The 12,500-nt window shown below is 37.1% G+C and overlaps 1 long non-coding RNA gene across 1 annotated transcript in view; it reads left to right on the top strand.

Annotated features, from left to right (window-relative positions):
• The window catches only part of LOC144975429 (uncharacterized), a 7,451-nt gene extending 4,586 nt beyond the window's left edge, over positions 1 to 2,865 (top strand). Inside the window, exon 2 of the long non-coding RNA XR_013645913.1 lies at positions 1 to 2,865. This exon is cut by the window's left edge and continues 235 nt beyond it. This is a non-coding gene — a long non-coding RNA (uncharacterized LOC144975429).
• The last annotated feature ends 9,635 nt before the right edge of the window (positions 2,866 to 12,500 follow it).

The following is a 12,500-nucleotide window of genomic DNA, read 5'->3' as shown; positions in this document are numbered from 1 at the left end:
TAGTCTGATGGTTGACGTCTTCATTCTGTTGAAACAAACCCAAACCTCATAAGGTGGAAGATCGGTCAATGTTTTGGAATTTACGGTGAAAACATCGTTTACTTTTTTTCTTTCGTCATTGTATAGAAGAAAAAAAACCTCAACTATCTAACAACCTGTGCGCCCATTGACAACAAATATACACCGACGGGTTGAATCTGTCCGAGACAAAATAGCATTGAAGTCGTATTAAACTAAGCATAAACCCAACTAATTTGACAACCTATAATAGTAGCCAACTTACTTGCCTTAGTTGGCCAGAGAGCTTTGAAATGTCTTGTTTAAATCAGAGCTTTTTTGATCAAGAATGCATCATGAATCAAACCCATGACAGTTCTAACTTAGACAACCCTAAATATGTATTTTCACCTTTACCTCCGGCTGGCATCATATATTGGGTACGGTTTATAGTTGCTGGCATTTCAAACCAATTACTATGTTTGTTTGGGGTCGTCACAAACACTCTAAATATCGTTATATATGTCAAGTTGGGTGTAAAAGATCCAATGAACGTAAGCCTACTTGGGCTTGCAGTCTCTGATTTTCTAACATGTTTTTCATTGATATTTTTCAATATTTGCGTTTTCCCACCGTTTACGGAGTTAGAGTTGTCCTTTAACCAGATAGCTTTAGGTTATCTCTTTGCTTCTACTCCGAGTGTAACATTTTCTAAAACATCCACTCTTATCACAGCCTACATAGCGGTAGAACGGTGTCTGTGTGTCACTTTCCCTTTAAAGATAAAAGAACTCATCACCACCAAAAGAGTTACAATGGCAATAATGTCAACATTTATCATAAACGTTGGTATTGCTGTACCGATATATTACGCCAGTTATTTAGATTGGGTCTTTGATCCTAGACTAAACAGGACCATTTTTACAATGATCTTTAGAGATTATAGAGCCGAAATAAATAGATCCGTTTATATCATTAGGGGAGTGATTCACTTGGCAAGCGCTTACATTTTGATTATTGTCTCAACAATAGGATTGGTTTATAACTTAAAAAGAAATTCAAAATGGAGACAAGAGGCGACAAGAGGTTCCACAAAACATTCAGACAAATCAAAACCTACCTCGTCATCATCATCATCACGTGACGCGAAGGTTGCAAAGATGGTAGTCATGATTTCCGTCGTATTTTTGGTTTCCTACGCGCCCGAATTTATTTACGCGATTGCCGTTATCATCCAGCCTGAACTTAGCATGGGGGGTGCTCATTCAAAGAAAATTGCCTCTTTTGCCTATTTCTCCTTTTGCCTACAGCTTATCAATGGGTCTCTGAACATATTCATCTATTACTCAATGAGTTCAAACTACAAGACAGTGTTCATAAGTATTTTCAGTATTTGTTTCAAACATAATACGGAAAAGAATTAAAGAACTAAATTGATTATTACTCCGCTTTCTTTATTGATGACAATGCTGCCTGAGGATTTATAGGACATACAAAAATCCATACACAACACCTTCTAAATAACAACAAACTTAATCAAAACGCAGATCTTTCTTTTCAATTTCCAGTCTCCAGATTTGACGCAACACAACAAGACAAGTCATTTCCTTATTAAGTCATTAACTCATAATCATAATTGTCATGAACTTTACCCATTCCTTGTTGTCTGCATTGAAGACTATTCACTTTTTATCCTATCGTCTGGTGAATATCACCGTATCACCGATTGTCTTACTTTTCTCCTCTGTCTCCCCTCCCCAGATTTTTTAATCTATCATTCTTTCTTTCACTCTCCCTTTTCTTCTTCGTATCTTCCTTTCGTTATTCCTCTTTTCTAAAAACTGATTGGTTTAGGTCTATTTTGGAGACAAAACGCTGACTAAAATCACAAGACCAACTTATTGACCTTTTTATTCCGTCTCTAAGCCTTGAATCGCTAACACATGGAGCTTGTGACTACTAGAAGAAGAAAAAAAAAACAATTTTTCATTATCAAATTAATCGATTTTTTTCTTTGTTAGAATGGTTCAATGTTTTGTACATGACTGTCAACATCAGGGAGGCCTGTCTGTTTTACCGATTCAAAAGTGTAACAACGTGTAGTTGCTGTGAGCGTTGTTATGAGGTAGTGACGGCATGGCTTTGGAACCCTATTGCAGTTTTCTCCGATTGATGACAATTCGATATTTTAGGTTTTCGAAGTCGACTCCTTTGATATTCTCATGTAACATAATGATAAATTGACAGCTTAAATGTACCAACTCAGATATCAATATCCTCCCCCAACCAGTTCAAAGAACAAGTCAGCGTTTATCAAAAATCTTCAGTTCTTATTTCAAATGTCTCAACAAAAAGACTTAAGCTACCCCATTACCGCTGGGTGGACAGAGGGTCTGATAAAGTATCGATAAGTCAGTGTCTATAAATAACTTCACGTCTTTATTTTAATTGTCTCAACGAAAATACTTCAGCTTCCCCATTCTTGCTGGGTAGACAGAAGGTCTGAAAAAGTATCGACAAGTCAGTGCCTTTAAATATGTTCAGTTCTTGTTTTAAATTCTCAACGAAAAGTGTTTAGCTACCCTATCACTGCTGGGTGGACAAGGGTCGCAGATAAAATCTTGACTTCATCCAGGATGGAAAGCCTTTATCTTGCATGTGAACTGAACCACCTCCTCCTGTCCAAACCCAGTTCTAAGAACACGTCAGCAATTATGAATATCTTCAGTTTTTCTTTGAACTTCGGCAAAATACTAATTCGGGAGAAGGTGACTCGCCAAGGCGCATTTTCATCATTTTAAAAAACTGAGCTTTTTTGTTATTTATTTATTGACTTAAAGAAGAATAATATACTTGTCTCGCTCGCTTGTTGAAGCGTTATGAACTTCATTTTTCCGGTTATTTAAAGTGTTCACTTACTTGTAAAATTGATAAACAAAAATGAATAAAACAGATTCAAAACAGGGCAATAAACAAACAAACAAACACAGAACGTTTCGGTCATAAAACCAATTTAAGCCAAAAACAAACACAATAAAAACATAAATACATTACTAATGAAAACAGATCGACGACTAAATATTTCTACGTCCTCTCTGTTTTAAGAAAGATCCAGGAATGTCAGGTCTATGTTTGGTATTTTGACCTTTTATCTTTTCAAGCTGTCATATTCATTTTTTTTTATTACTTTTTACAATCCACAGCTTCTAGCCGCTTAGTATCTCACAATTAGTTTTATAGAAATTGACAACGCTATTTACGGCCATGCCCTCATTTTACACACATGAGTCCTGTGAGAGAATGCGAGTAAAGGACTCAAATATACGTCGCTCAAAGCGGGGCTCAAACGCTGGACTTTCCGATCCGAAGGCGAGTGTCATACCACTAGATTAAAAACGTCACTCTGAGTACAACCTTTAGAGGATATTGTGCTATAATATAAAGACTCGAACCTTGGTCATTCCGATCCGAAGGCGAGTGTCATTCTAATAGATCACATAGCCACACAATATTATGTCAGAATAAACTAGATGGTGGAAATTGAAATTCTGATCGAAAATTAATTCTGAATCTGTGGGTTAATGCTGCTATTTGGTCACGTGGTATGACACTCGCTTTCGTATCGGAAGCTCCTCGGTTTGAGACATCTTGGCAGATAGTGGAGCCCATGGAAAAGACTCATTGCATACATTCTCTCACCGCACTCAGGTGTAAAATAAGTACTGACCTTTTACAGCGTTGTCTCTGTCAGAATTATTGTAATATCGCCTAATATGGAAAAATATGCTACGTAACGTGGAAAATCTAAAGACGGCCTAAAAGTAAACAAATAAATAAATAAATAATTAAATAAATGTGTATGAAAGAGAGAGAGAGAGAGAGAGAGAGAGAAAGAGAGAGAGAGTGAGAGAGAGAGAGAGAAAGTGCTTGTGTGTTTTTGAAAGAGAGAGTGAGTAGATTAGATGGCTCAACTTCGTAATATATGAATATAGGTTAAAAATAATAGATAACTAAAACTAAACAAAAGGAATATGACAACGGTTTTAAATCAACAATTAATAAAAACAATACATAAAATACATGGACAACACACATACTTATGGATATTTAAACATAACAAGATGACACCCGTAAATACTATCTAAAACGACTGATCTCCTCCACCATTCCCAAAATGGACGTCCTGGGTGGAGTCTTTAGGCCTTCCATAGTGGCAGTGGGTCACTTGCTTTGTCTTCTAACCCCCATATCTCTCTTACGAGTTGCTTTCTATCTTTGTCTTGGACTGAGATAACTTGGATTTTCCTCGCCCTGGTTGGAATTCATGGCTTAGAGGGAAACAGTCAAATTTATAGTATCCGTTTTGGGAGATGATCATTTCTTGTAAGTTATCTCTCTGTTATGAACTGTCATAATTTATTTTTTGTTTTGAATAGTATGTTTTATAGCATTTGAATGTATTCCTCTGGCTGGCAACTAGTGCTTATGTCTGCTCTTGGAAATTACATCTGTTTCCAAACATATCCATTCCCCATTATCTAATCCAGTATGCTTTTAATAAATTATTATAAATAATTGTATCCAAAGTTTTAAGAAATGGATGAATAAGAACAGACTGAAACTGAATGATGACAAGACGGAGGTGCTGTGTGTTGGGAACAGGAAGCTGAAAAGTGAAACAGATTTGAAGCTGGGGGATGCCTACATTCAAATTGTTGACACAGAGTGAAAAACCTTGGCACATTCTTAGACTCTGGACTGTCGATGGAACATCAGGTTAATAATTTGGTTAGATCTCTCTTTTCGCAACTAAAATAAGATTGCTTCCATTAGACGGTTCATTTCTGAGGATGTGACCAAACACCTTGTTGTGGCCCTCGTACTATCGAAATTGGAGTATTGTAATGCTCTGTTGTTTGGCGTTTCGCAATATAATCTGAGACGTCTTCAGATTGTCCAAAACAGCTCTGCCAGATTAATATTCATGACGAGTAAGTACAATTCTGCCAGACCTCTGCTTCATGACCTGCATTGGCTACCTGCTGAGAAAAGGATTAAATTCAATGTTTGTGTTTAAGTGTATCGTTGTCTTGAAGGTACTGCACTTTCATACCTTTCGGAACTAATTGAAAGATATTCAAAATCCCGACCCTTCCGTTCGGCCAGTATTTCCACCAAACTAATTGTCCTTCGAATACGGAAACCTTTTCTCATTTCGGACCCTCTGTTACCACAGAGCAATCGTGAAAAATAATCTTTGTTTATTTTTAAACGTTCGCTTAAAACATATCTGTTTCGTGTTTAGTAGATGGTATGAGAAGCAAGATAGGTCTGTCTGGTTTGTGTTGTGTACTGTGTGTGTGTGTGTGTGTGTGTGTGTGTGTATGCTTGTGTATGCTTGTGTATTTGTGAATGAGTATGTTTCAGCCAGAGTAATTTGTAATTTAAGCGCTTAGAGTCTGATGTCTCGTGGTTATAGCGCTATATAAGTTTCAGCATTATTATCATTATTATTATGTTATTATTATTATTATTATTATTATTATTATTATTATTATTATTATTATTATTATTATTATTATTATTATTATTATTATTATTATTATTATTATTATCATTATTATTATTATTATTAATATAAACCTAGGCCTTTTTTACTATCCCATTTTACTGTCTTTTTTTGCCTCTGAAATGACCTAAATGTGTTGCAAGCGCCGTATACCCTTAAAGACAAACAACGTTAACCTCCATACTCTCACTCTCACAACACTAGACACCAACAGACTGACTTAACCTAAATCAACTAAACCAAGTTCGTGCGTTAGCCACGTGTCAACGGTTTAATGTCACTCTAAATACATCAGGGAAAGAGTTATAATAATACTTATCTCTCTTTGACCATAACAGAATAGAGGCATGATTTGTAGATAGATTTGGATTGAATATTTGGATATTTTGAAACAAACTTAGAAAATCAGTATCCAGCACCAAACGCCAGAAACTCCTGTGGAATCTAGCATCACACGCCAGAAACTACTGTGGAATCCAGAATCACACGCTGGATACTCCTGTGGAATCCAGCATCACACGCCAGAAACTCATGTAGAATCCAGCATCACACGCCAGATACTCCAGTGAAATCCAGCATTACACGCAAGAAACTCCTGTGGAATCCATAATCACACGCCAGATACTCCAGTGGAATCTAGCATTACACGCCAGAAACTCCTGTGGAACCCAGCATCACACGCCAGATACTCCTGTGAAATCCTCAGGGGAAAGAAAGAGATGAAGGCCAAGTAGCAGCTGGAGGCGCAACTCAGAGGCTAATTGAAGGAGAAAGGGACACCATGGAAGGGAGTTGAGATTGTAATCGAAAAATCGTATTTGAATGTTTTACAACAAATCTTCCTTGTGAGAAATTATTACAGAGGACATTTGCTATAGCAGGGATTGAGGTAACAGGGAAAATCACAGCTATAATCAATTCCGCCATATTAGACTCCAATGCGATTGTAGACGAAAATGTTCCATTCTTTTAATAATGGTTGGGTGGGTCTTTTGACCTCCCATGATGGTCGGAGAGATCAATTCTGCTGTGTGAAGTAAACACTAATATTTTCTTATTCGGGTTGCTTTCTATACTTCTTTGAAATGAGATTGTATCGTTTTGTCCTGGTCCCTGCTGGAGTCCTTAGATTAGAGAGTAACAATCAAATCATAAGAATTGATTTTGGGGAAGAATTTCTCCAGTTTTGATCTCTCATGATGGTCAGGGAGGTAACTGTTGCTGTGTATTCTATTTCCACTTTTTTTTCGGGTTGCTTCCCTGATTTGATTTTGGAACTCAACATCGATGGAAATCAATCTCTTGAGCATTGAACAATCAAAATCGATCTGGTAATAAAATGTCTGTAGGTGTAAGTAAATAAATTATTTCAACATGGCAGCCAGTTTATGGATCAAATGATTAATTTAAACATTAAGTGAGTGTAAAAAAATTAGGGAAAAGGGAGACTAAAACTAACAATAAATATCAGGCTTTCCATAAGGTCGAAAAAAGGGTCAGGAGTTCACTTATTTGATTACATGGGTCCGGAAATCGTCGAGAACTCGTTCAGGTCTGCTGCAACAACTACCATAATATCATCTTTATCATCATCACCATCATCATCATCATCATCATCATCATCATCATCAACAATACCACCACTACTGCAACCAACACTACATCAACATCATTATCACTACCTCCCCCATGGCAAACCCTATCAACTCATCATCATCATCATCATCATCATCATCATCATCATCATCATCATCATCATCATCATCATCATCATCACCACTACCTCCACTGCTGAAACCACCACCTCATCATCCTCATCACTACCACCACTACTTCAACGACCAAAACCACACCATCATTATCACTACCAACTTATCTGCAACAATCATCTCCACATCATCATCATCACTATCATCATCACCACTACTACAATCATCACCACATGATTATCAGCTACACTCTTGTCTCCACTACAATTCATCCACCACATCATCAGTACCATCAGCAGTACATCATCATCGTGATTGCCATCACAATAATCACGACTACAGTTACTACCACATCATTATCATTATTACCACCTCTGCTTGAGCTACTTCACCACATCATCATCACTACCACCACGAATACAACCATCACAACCACCACCCACACCACGACCACCGCTCACACCACCACCACGACCACCAACACCACCACCTCATCACCTCAATTTTTAAAAACTTTTACTCCTTTCGATGAGTTAATTGTTGTTGAGGTGTGGAAGAGGTCTGGCATTTTCCTTCTGAAGTTGTGTGAACTCTGGAATATTTTAACTCAGACAGAGCTGAACACGGATTAAGTGAGCGACAAGCGACATTGGGCGTCAGAACTCTAGTGTAACCTTGTGTTATGTTTATGAAAACAACGACAACAAACAAACAAACAGACAAAAACAACCCATCCAAAAAAAGAACCAAACACCCCCCCCCCCCCTTACCTGAAAGTTGATTTTCTTTACGACTAGCCCTATTCATTCGTAAAAACGAATATCATCAGCCGTCACTGCAATGACAAATGGTGTTACTTTCCCTATTCCTAATTCAAACTAAAGCTGGGCATTATTCCTGATTGTTTTCAATGTGCGAGATTCGATTCTGCATACGTATATTGATATAGGTATACGAAAGATAAGTTCTATAACATCTTCTCACCCATGACCTTCTGTTTGTGATTAAATAATAGGTCGTGTGTGTATGTGTGTGTGTGTGTGTATTTGTTTTGTTTGCTTATTTCTGAGGTGTTTTTGTAACCGATGATACAATTAATCATCTCTCTGGGTGATCGGATTCGTATTATGAATTAGCTAGGTGTTATCCAATTGGAAGTATCCCATACCATTGAATATTTGAGAGTTTGGATGGGCATAGGCTAGGCACAGAGTATGCTTTTCTTATCGTCTTTGTTGTGTACCATCTTCCTTTTTAAGACACTAAAATTACATAAAGTCTGCAAACAATTTTGAACTGTCAAACCATTCGTAATATACGAATTTAGGAAAAAACAAGATTGCTTAAATATGTATTAGAGTGAAAGGAAATATTTTACAAAATTTGTAATTCGTAAGGACGGGTAGGGTAAAGTTCACTATCCGTACTTCACACAAAAGCTGGTCAATATACCGTGTATTGATAGACTTGACAAGATTCAATTATCAAAGAGTGACATGAACAAATGTTGGATCATATATGATAAAGTTGCATTAATGGATATATATATATATATATATATATATATATATATATATATATATATATATATATGCTTGATGTATCAAAAAGGTTTGCCTTGGTACAATGCCTTTTTACTCTATCTGAGTGGTTCTGCTTAAGGAATAGCAATACATTTCCACTTTAAATGCCAAAGTAACTATACACAGAACAAATTGCAAAAGTCGTATATTTTTTATCGATAATCCACCGCATAACTTCGTTCAAAATAGCTTTAGAAAACGTTAATGGGTTGAGGGGGGGGGGAATTTTAAGATTTTTCAATTTTCAACACGTAGTAAATGAATCATCAAGATAACAATTTTAATAAACATGCTTAAATAACATGTGCATGTCACTTCCTTTAGATTAAAGATTGAGTGCCACTGTTATTTGTCTTCTAAAATATTGATTACTTGAGCCGTTAGTTACTAGCTTCTTTGTATACATTATTGCCCGTCAGAGAAATTAGAATGTCGTCGGTCCTTAAGACCCGATGAGGCTTAGAGACAAGGAATTTTCACGTTCAGGTACACCGAACAAGATATTATCAGACAACGGACCTCAGTTTACCTCGCACGTCATGGCCCGAGGCCATGAAACTAATGGGAATCAAACATATATTCTCAACACCATGGAACCCAGAGACCAATGGTCTCTGTGAAAAAATGAACGGCACCATAAAATCAATGTTCTGTAAGGTTTACTAAGAAAAACCCACTGATTGGGATAGGTATTTACCAGCGATATTATTTGCGTACAGAGAACTGCCAAAAAAATCAACCGGATTCTCACCTTACGAACTCACGTACGGTCGTGCACCGAGAGGCCCAATCGATTTAGTTGCAGATCTTTGCAAAGGAGAAACACGTGAAGGAAATGAAATGATGTTCGCATGCGACTACGTAAACGACCTAAAAGATAGGATTGAGTCCACATGCAAACTAGCACAAATCTCCGTTTGGGAACAATCAGAAAAATACAAACGTTACGCAGATAGAAAAAGCAAAGCTAGAAAATTTAGTATAGGTGATCAGGTACTAGTGCTTTTGCCCGATGACACTAAGAAACTTCTGTTAACTTAGAAAGGGTCATACAAGGTATCCGCAGTTAAATCAGGAGTAAACTATGAGATTAAAATGGGCTATAAAACAAAAACTTTACACATCAACATGCTCAAACAATGTGTTGAACGTAATCCCGCGTCGGTTTTCAATTCAAAGCGAAACGCCAGCCTCGGTCTAATAATTGAATCGGAAGAAGATGAAGGCGAGCTTCATCATCCCCTTCTCCGGTTATTCAGGGAAAATGAGTCAATAAATGATGTAAAGATTAACCCCGAGATAGATGCATCACAGGAACATGACATAAAGTTAGTTATCGCAAAACATCAATCTGTACTAACAGATATACCAGGCCATACTTCAATTGTCGAACACGACATTATGCTAACTTCAACAGTACCAGTTAAGAGTAAAAACTACCCCATCCCCTTTCATTCAAATGAAGCAGTAGTAAAAGGACTACAAATAAAGTAAGATTATGTATAGATTTTCGAAAACTAAAGAAAGTCACCATCTTCGACGCCGAACCCATACCAAACCAAGAAAATCTATTTGCCCAGCTATCTGAATCAAAGTACACCAGTAAGTTAAATCTTGCAAAAGGATATTATCAAATTTCCCTTAAAGAATAATGCACGCAATATGCTGCATTCCACTCACCACTTGGACAGCTAGACTTTAACTATTTACCGTTCGGTCAAGTTACAGCGGCAAGTACTTTCCAGCGCATGATGCGCATGCTTTTCCAAGACCTACCAAACACACTATCATACTTTGACAACGTGTTATATACTCCGAAACGTGTAGTGAACATATTGCAACACTCGGAAGGGTATTAGATACTCTAAAACAACACAATATCACTGTTAAACCCTCAAAAACAAGCATTGTTACAACCAGATAGATTTTTTAGGTCACACAGTTGGCTTTGGAAACCAAGAACCCGATACAGAAAAACAATTAAAAAAGCAAACACTTGCAAATCCCCAAAACTAAAAAAGACGCCAGAAAAGTGTTAGGTCTCCTAAACGTTTGATAGGAAATATGTACCAAACTTTTCAGATATTGCAACGCCTTTTACAAATCTCACAAATAAATCAATGCCAAACAAAATAAACTGGACAAATGAATGTGAGAAAAGCTTCAACACACTTAAATCAGCTCTATGTTCTGAACCAGTATTAAAGTTGCCAGATTTAAGTAAACAGTTCTATGTTAGAACAGATGCATCTTGCAACGGAATTGCAGGTGTTTTATTACCATAACATAACGGTACACTAATGCCATGCCAGTACACAAGCAGAAAGCTTCTAGACAATAAAACACGTTATTCAGTGATAGAACGCGAATGCATGGGAATTATTTTCAGTCTGAAATCTTTCGGCAGATATCTCATTTGTCCTTGCAACGGACCACAAACACTCACATACATTAAACACAACAAAATGAACAACAGCAGACTTTTAAGGTGGAATTTATTTGCTGGCGTTTCGCTTTAAACATTTTTGAAAAACGACGCGGGATTATGTTCAACATCCTCATCCTCATCATCATCATCGTTATCATTGTCACGTTGCTATTGAACGAGCTTAAGTCTCAATGGGATATTATCTTTAGGCAACCATGAGTTGTTATTTATCAAACCTGTTGCTATGCTATCTTGTGATGACAACGCCTCTCAGTCATCATATGAATACTACTCACCATGGTTATATGAACCCATGGCAGGCCGCAAAATGTCACTTGCTATTCGGGGCCGGAAAATAGCAAGGAATAGTGCAGGCTACTGTACTGTTTAAGTCCGTAAACGGGTGACCAAAAACATTGCATAAAGCAGGCAAATTTATGCAATATCAGTCTGATCAAAGAAAAAGACCAATAAAATCGTAGTGCAGAGAAGGAAAATTTGTCACTATATGTCCCAATAAAGTATAACACATAGAAGGCCGAAACTGTGTTATACAGGCCGGTTCAGAATAAACAAAATATAACACAGGAGACCAAATAAAAAACGATGAGTTTACAAGGCAGTCAGAGCGTTAGTTCATATAAGGGTGTATTTGGATGCCTTTGATTTTGAAATTGACCACGAGGAACTCTGATCATCTGACATTAGTGTATATGCGTATGTGGGGAATTAGTCCGTTTGGGTAAAAATCATCAAAGGCTGGTCGGTACGCTGACCAAAGCCATCGTTAACATATTATAGCCTGCAATTAGAACCCTCTAGGACTGGCAATTTGACGTCATTTTTTAGGTTTGCGTAGCGTCTAGTGAGTTGTCGTTAGTAGAGCTCATGGAAACAAGTTATTTCATTTGTTGAACTATTGAATACAACTCACGATTTGATTTCTTTTGTGGCAAAAGACTGGCACTTTGATGTCGTTTTTTGGTCAGTGTCAGGCTATCACTTTACGATGGCAACGCACTGACCCAAAAATGACGTCAAAAGACAAGTCATATATATATATATATATATATATATATATATATATATATATATATATATACACACGTGCTCAAAGCGCTTTACAGAGGTTCCTTGTCGTCAGAAACACATAATATGTAGGATGAGACTATTAGGCGATTGCTGTTAAACGGTCAGGTACTCAATTGACACAT

The sequence above is a fragment of the Berghia stephanieae genome, chromosome 6 (genome assembly GCF_034508935.2).
Source record: "Berghia stephanieae isolate SIO BIC M18660-M18661 chromosome 6, UCSD_Bste_1.3, whole genome shotgun sequence".
Lineage (NCBI taxonomy): Eukaryota > Metazoa > Mollusca > Gastropoda > Nudibranchia > Aeolidiidae > Berghia > Berghia stephanieae.
The sequence above is the reverse complement of the archived record's forward strand: the minus strand, read 5'-3'. Positions and strand labels throughout refer to the sequence as shown.